This window comes from Schistocerca cancellata, chromosome 1 (assembly GCF_023864275.1).
Source record: "Schistocerca cancellata isolate TAMUIC-IGC-003103 chromosome 1, iqSchCanc2.1, whole genome shotgun sequence".
Taxonomy (NCBI): domain Eukaryota; kingdom Metazoa; phylum Arthropoda; class Insecta; order Orthoptera; family Acrididae; genus Schistocerca; species Schistocerca cancellata.
Genome location: NC_064626.1, coordinates 1,070,354,494 through 1,070,362,057, shown reverse-complemented (window position 1 = coordinate 1,070,362,057; position 7,564 = coordinate 1,070,354,494). Strand labels below are relative to the sequence as shown.

Below are 7,564 nucleotides of genomic sequence, written 5' to 3'. Positions count from 1 at the left end.
GACAGAGTGTTTGTATATCATGACGACGGAAGACACTTTGTAAATAAAAGTGAAACACGCCTGGTGAAAACCATCCTTAAACTTCAAGAAACTTCAGAAAAAAATAACAACTGGTATATACAACCGTGACCACGGAAACAAACGTATCAGTAAGGAAGAATACTTAATTGTTCGAATTCATAAAATACGTAACTATATCATGCGCTGTTATAACCCGAAAGCATGTTTCTTATTTACTGGCAATAGCTTTTACAGTGAACCAAACTTAATCGCTACCCGTGCCGGGAGGGTGCCGTGTTTGTACGTGCGCCAGGTGTCAGCATGTATATGTGAGTCGGTGAGTCGGCGTGCGTATGTCAGCGTATACTCGTATTAGCTCGTGTGCACGAGCGTTCTTGCATGTCAGAGAGTGTACGAGTCCGTACGTGTGTACCTGATTGTATATTTGCGTGCGTGTGCGGAAACACTTGCATTTTGTTTCCCTTCAGTGACTCACGTAAGTTCCACCACTTCCGTTGACACTTTCCGGCCTGACACGCACCGAGGTATTACAAAGCCAGTCTGGTTTTGAAGTTTTTGAATGCTGGGCAAGTGCTGACTGCCGGATGAGCCGTCTGGCGTGTTAGTCACACTTTTCTCGGTGGCAGCTGATTCACGCACGGCGGTTCGCGTCCTTGTGACCCGGCGCAACGGAGAAAGTAGTGGCTATTCGCGAGCTCTGACGGAACGGCCTAGCGATTCGTCTAGCACCGCCAGGCCCCGCATAGAGCGTCGACGTTTTCTACAGCGCCGGTAATACTGTAAGTCATTTCTCAGCAGTGAGGAATTCTGTGCTTAAAATAGCGCCACAAACCTTTCCCCAAAAGCACAAAGTCATTTTTCGCGAAAGAGTCTTGTGATGTAACAGGATATCTCCAGTCTCTGCAGTAACTTGTTGGTTGAATTTCCTTTTACTTCCAAATGCTGTTTCAGTTTTAGTACTAAGGTTATTTGCGAGGTGTCAGTTCTGCCTTGTAGCTATCGATGATATTGTTTTTTGTCCATAGCAGTTTTGGCAGACAATGTTTTTTTCGATATATATATCTCTAGTTAACTCACAGTGAATAATCAAGAAAAGAAAGGAAAGCCTCATAAAAATACTGTACATTCTACATCATGGATAGTGCTTTTTCTCTTATGATTCTTATGTTGAAACGTACAACACAAATTTTTTCTGAATGATTCTGTCCCAGCTGTTTTATGGTTTAGGGAAGCTCACTTTTGTATCTCTCTTAAATATAATGAACCACTATCTGCATTTTATATTTCTGTGCACTTTTCTTCTGCCGCATATGTTAACAAACGATACATATTCGAAAATAAAATTTTTAACATAACATTTTGATTGACAAGTTGCAGAGAAGTACTCTGTGATGAAGTAGCGTGCTTGTTTTGTGACAATAGACGATTTTTATTAGTCATTTTATATAACTCAAGACGTGAAATTTTTAGTGGATATTGTTTTCAGTTTCAGTTAAAAATGATCACACTCTGGATTAACAGCAAATAGATTTTAGCACTAGCCATATCCAAATATCGTAAAGGCATTATCTTAAAGAAAACTGGCCTATGTTGTACTGCATTTGCACAACATTTGGGATTATAAAATAAAGTGAAAGCGATTCCGTACACTGTCAGAAATAATTTCCATTTATCCAGAAAGTTATCGTGAGCACTCGTCTGAGACACTACCTAACATAAAAAAACAGAGCAACGGACTAGCGAATAATCTGTACAACTTTTCTTAGTGTTTTTCTCTTCCTATAAGTTTCTATAAGAAACGAATGTAGCATCCAGGAACTACTTTCCAACATTCGTCATGCAAAAATTTTCTCTTCGTCGTTATGCTTAAGTTCCAAGTAGAAACAACAGTTTATAAAAGGTCAGATCCTTAGAACTTTCCGGTACACTATCACAGAGCATTTTTATGTCGATCCGCTGAACATGTATCATGTTCTTTGTAGCTTGGTAGACAGGTGCAACAAACTGCTAAGAAACAATGTTCAACTGCTCTCTACCATACGATGTATGCTCTGTGATATCTTTAATACCAAAACAGTGTTATAGAAAAAAATAGCCTCACATTTAAGTTAACGCAGTAGTCAGTTTGGTCAATAAATGTACTCAAGATCATGTATATAAAACACATAGAAGTAAGCTTCAGAGATTTCAGATGGTGATCTCATGGATATGGTTTGAAGGAAAGTTGCCATACCTCTTGAAGATGCGAAACTGTCTACGCAGAGCATATGAGAGACTCCACGAAGCGTTCCTGTACAGTGCTTTGTGATGGTGTCGGTTTTCATTGTTAGTAGCTTCCTGAAAGATTCAGAATAGCAATGCTCAAACAAGAATGGCTTTCGTACTGGGGTTCAAACATTATTACGGCAGTTTTTGGTATGTCTGTCCCTAGAATTCAACGATATGCTCCGTAAAGCAGACACATACAGGCCCGATTCTGCTTGGACTGGAGTTAGACGATTCGAAATTCCAAAGGCAGAACACATTTTCTTCACCAGTATATAAGAATCAAATGTATGAGAGATCGAAGCGTACAACTCTGGAGCTCCATCAATTCGTTAATACCGCGAACTAAATGCCACATTTCTACCCATGTCTCATGGAGAGAGACCATTGGGCACTATTAACGGTGATCTGTCCTTCAGACTTGTGTATTAAGCCTGATGGTATCTTATCAATGAGGAGCAGGCTATGCACCGACGTCGTGGTTCTCGATATCTTTTTATGGTGTATACACTGCCATTTATAACAACACGAAAGCAACACTGCACTACACGAGCACCAACCACTGTCATCCACGCAATGCAGTTTCACGTCCGACACATCATCTACAGGCCGGAAAATCGAATAATAAGCCATGTACGCTACGACATCGCAGTAGCGATGAGGGATATCCCACCTTGTCACCACGTGCAGTAATAGCACAAGGGGCAGTTTCGGAGACAGCAAACGTCTTCCACCAATTCAATACAAGAGAGGAATGTATTCTCTCCATGATTAAAGTTATTTATTAATTGGTATGAAACTTTCTTTTTTTGTTTTTGCAATGCTTCTGTTATCTGTAGCGTTACCGTACATTAAAAACGTCAGAAGGTGATGAGAACTGGAACAGTTTTTCTTTGTAATGATATCGTCATTGCTACGGTCGCAGGTTCGAATCCTGCCTCGGGCATGGGTGTGTGTGATGTCCTTAGGTTGGTTAGGTTTAAGTAGTTCTAAGTTCTAGGGGACTTATGACCTAAGATGTTGAGTCTCATAGTGCTCAGAGCCATTTGAACCATTTGATATCGTCATTCACTGCGCAGAGGAAGTAGCAGTGTCAACGACATTCATTCCTTGGACTAGAGTAACAAACAAGTAGGAGCACGCTTCCCTCGTGTAAGAAGGGCTGCAGCCGAATAACTGATGGATACATGTGACGTGGGCATTCGTATCATTTCGTCAACGGATCAGGATATTCAAGCAAGTGATAGCACTCAGAGTTTCAAGTGATATACCGTATGGTTAACAATCGTCACGCATTTTCGCCGAGATATTGAATTGAGACTGTTATGGTTTCCCGATTGGAATGAATTATTTACTTAAGATATTCGGTATTTCTTTAAAAAGAAGAGTACAGGCATAGATCGCTTATTAACTTTCACTTGCTTTTTCACAAAAATGGCAGGGAAATATGCTGATAGCGAAAGCTACTGCTGAGGGCATAGCGCAGTTTCAGCACTATCATCAGATGTTTACGTGGGACTGAGGTCAGACTACTTTGTGTCGACAGCTTTTCTTTCCACTTTTTAAAAAATATAACGGGGCACTTTCGCTGTACTTTCCGCTCCACGCCACCCTGTATCACTGTATTCCCCGATCCAAGAGCTATCATACGCTTTTGTTAAAATGCGCCGTTTAATTTACGTCCACTGTTTTTAAAGGAAGATTTTTATTTAAAAGTTCTGTATCACACGGAATTTACACTGACGAAGGCCGAAATAGAGAGGATACAAAATGTAGACTCGCAGTAACAAGAAAAGAGTTTATGAAGTTTAAGCATAATGAAGGATAGGACCAGCAACTTGGGTTTGAAATATTTTTATTTTTTCCGATATACGTTTCTGTTGCGTTAATATTCATCTCTTTGTGGCGATTAGTTTCGGAGCATCACTGCCATTAAACGTAAATTTAATCATACAGACTATATCCACGCCGGCCGCAGTGGCCGAGCGGTTCTAGGCGCTTCAGTCTGGAACCGCGCGACAGCTACGGTCGCAGGTTCGAATCCTGCCTCGGGCATGGATGTGTGAGATGTCCTTAGGTTAATTAAGTTTAAGTAGTTCTAAGTTCTAGGGGACTGATGACCTGAGATGTTAAGTCCCATAGTGCTCAGAGCCATTTGAACTATATCTACAGTACTGTGCATTTTACAATTAAGTGCCTGGCTGAGGGGTCATCGAACCACCTTCAAGATATTTCTCTACCGTTCCACGTTAAGACTGTAAATGAGCATATAATATGAAGTGTTTAACACGTTTAAGGCTATGGTTTGAAAAAAGGACATGATGGCCCGCAACTAGTCGCCACAAAGAAATGACAGTTATCGCAACTGTGACGGTTATTGGGGGGGAAAAAGAAAAAAAGTTTCTGAAAGAGAAATTTATCAGTATCAGATATGAGTTTAAATGTTAGGAAGTATTTTCTGAAGGCACTTCTCTGGAATGAAACGTGGACGATAAACAGTTCAGACAAGAAGAGAATAGAAACTTTCGAAATTTGGCACTATAGAAATTCAGTACAGCAATGCTCAAACAAGAATGGCTTTCGTACTGGGGTTCAAACATTATTCCGACAGTATTTGGTATGTCTATCCCTAGAATTCAACGATATGCTCCGTAAAGCAGACACATACATAGAAAGGATTACATCGAGTAACTAGTGAGAAGGTACTGAACCATATTATGGAGAATAAAAATTAAAGGCAGAAGTTGACTACAAGAATGAATCGGCTGATAGGACACACATCCTGATTTTAACGAGGAAACACGCATGAAAGGGTGCATCAAATCAGTCTTTGGACTGAAGACCGCACGAACAACAACGCAGGTTACGAACACTAACCACGTAGCAAAACACTCGGTCACTAGCGTAACAACACGTGTCGGAAACCTTGCAAGACATCTTCTCGAAGCGGTTATGAACGGTTAACGGTGCACACTTTGCGATGAGCACCCAGCACGCAAAGCCAGCGCGGCGGGCGGCGTATGCTGTAGCCGTCGGGACTCACCTTTCCTGCGTCGGGCGCGCATGTTGGGGCGGTGAGCGCACGCTCTGGCAGACTGCCAGCTCGGGAGGCGCCGCGTAGGAAATGCAGCGCTCAGCGGAACGGAAAACCGCGCTATCGGCGAGATTCGTGCGTCCCGCTGGAGAAGCGGCAGTCGGGTGACGGCTGTGTGCTGGCGGCGGTGCAGTCTGCAGGCCGTGTGGCCCCTCCCAGACGCCGCAGCTGCCGCGAGGCCGCGGACGCAGTCGCAGACGCAGGAACGGCCCTTGCGTAGCCAGCGCGGCACGCGAGCCGTCGCCAACTACATAGCAGCCGCGCTGCGCCGAGCCGCCAGCGAACGCTTCCCGTCTTACGTAAATTACTTTTTTTTCCCTCCGCGGGACAGACGCCTCTCAGCGTTCTAGAAGGAGTCTCTAAACTCTACCATCCGACATTCGTGTCGTTATCAGTGTTGCTTGCTAAGAGTTTTAACATATACACTATCTGATCATAAGTATCCGGACACCTATTAGTGGACGTTAATATGGGCCGCGACCACCTCTCACCTTTATGGTGGCTTCAGCTCTGCTGGGGACACTTTCAGTTTGATGACTGACTGTCTGTGGAGGAATTAGCCTGTGGAGGAATTATTTATTTAAGCGTGTGGCTAGCCCCCCCCCCCCCCCCCCACCTTCGGGAAGACCGTTCGCCGGATGCCGGTCTTTCAATGTGACGCCACTTCGGCGACTTGCAGTCGATGGAGGATGAAAGGATGATGATGAGGACAGCACAACACCCAGTCCCTCAGTGGAGAAAATTCCCCCACCCAGCCGGGAATCGAACCCGGGCCCCGAGGAGTGACAATCCGTCACGCTGACCATTCAGCTACAGGAGGCGGACTGTGGAGGAATGGCAGTCCATTCTCCCTCAAGAGCCGAAACTAATGAAAGTAATGATGTTGGCCGCCGGAGTCTGGATAGACGTCAACTTTCACATTCGTGCCACATGTGTTCCATTGGGTTCACGAAGAGCTACCGGCCGCTCCAGTTCAGTTCAGGAACATTATTGTTCACAAACCATTGTCTGACAGGGTGCATTGTCCTGCTGAAACAATCAATCATCGTCTCCGAATTGTTCCTCTACTGTACACGGTACATAATATTGCAAAACTTACCCATACCATACCTCAGTTTCCTATGAGCTTCACTGTTGGTGTTACAAATGATGGCAGGTAACGTTCTCCATCATTTGTCTAACCCAAACCCTTCCCTAGGAATGCCACGGGTATAGCGTCATTCATTTTTTTATTGGTTACATACACTACTGGCCATTAAAATTGCTACACCATGAAGAAATGCAGATGATAAACGGGTATTCATTGGACAAATATATTATACTAGAACTGACATGTGATTACATTTTCACGCAATTTGGGTGCATAGATACTGAGAAATCAGTACCCAGAACAACCACCTCTGGCCGTAATAACGGTCTTGATACGCCTGGGCATTGAGTCAAACAGAGATTGGATGGCGTGTGTACAGCTGCCCATGCAGCTTCAATACGATACCACAGTTCATCAAGAGTAGTGACTGGCGTATTGTGACGAGCCACTTGCTCGGCCACCATTGACCAGACGTTCTCAATTGGTGAGATATCTGGAGAATGTGCTGGCCAGGGCAACATCGAACATTTTATGTATCCAGAAAGGTCCGTACCTGCAACATGCGGTCGTGCATTATCCTGCTGAAATGTAGGGTTTCGCAGGGTTCGAAGGAAGGGTAGAGCCACGGGTCGTAACACATCTGAAATGTATCCTCCACTGTTCGAAGTGCCGTCCATGCGAACAAGAGGTGACCGAGACGTGTAACCAATGGCACCCCATACCATCACGCCGTGTCATACGCCAGTATGGCGGTGACGAACACACGCTTCCAATGTGCGTTCACCGCGATGTCGCCAAACACGGATGCGACCATCATGATGCTGTAAACAGAACCTGGATTCATCCGAAAAAATGTCGTTTTGCCATTCGTGCACCCAGGTTCGTCTTTGAGTACACCATCGCAGGCACTCCTGTCTGTGATGCAGCGTCAAGAGTAACTGCAGCCATGGTCTCCGAGCTGATAGTCCATGCTACTGGAAACGTCGTCGAACTGTTCGTGCAGATTTTTGTTGTCTTGCAAACTTCCCCACCTGTTGACTCAGGGATCGAGACGCGGCTGCACGATCCGTTACAGCCATACGGATGAAATGCCT

The 7,564-nt window shown here is 44.4% G+C and overlaps 1 protein-coding gene across 1 annotated transcript in view; it reads left to right on the top strand.

Moving 5' to 3' along the window:
- Nucleotides 1–702: 702 nt before the first annotated feature.
- The window catches only part of LOC126162954 (translation initiation factor IF-2-like), a 224,420-nt gene continuing 217,558 nt past the window's right edge, over nt 703–7,564 (top strand). Inside the window, exon 1 of the mRNA XM_049919792.1 lies at nt 703–800. The gene's annotated coding sequence lies outside the window, so the exon portion shown is untranslated. The remainder of the gene's footprint in view (nt 801–7,564) is intronic.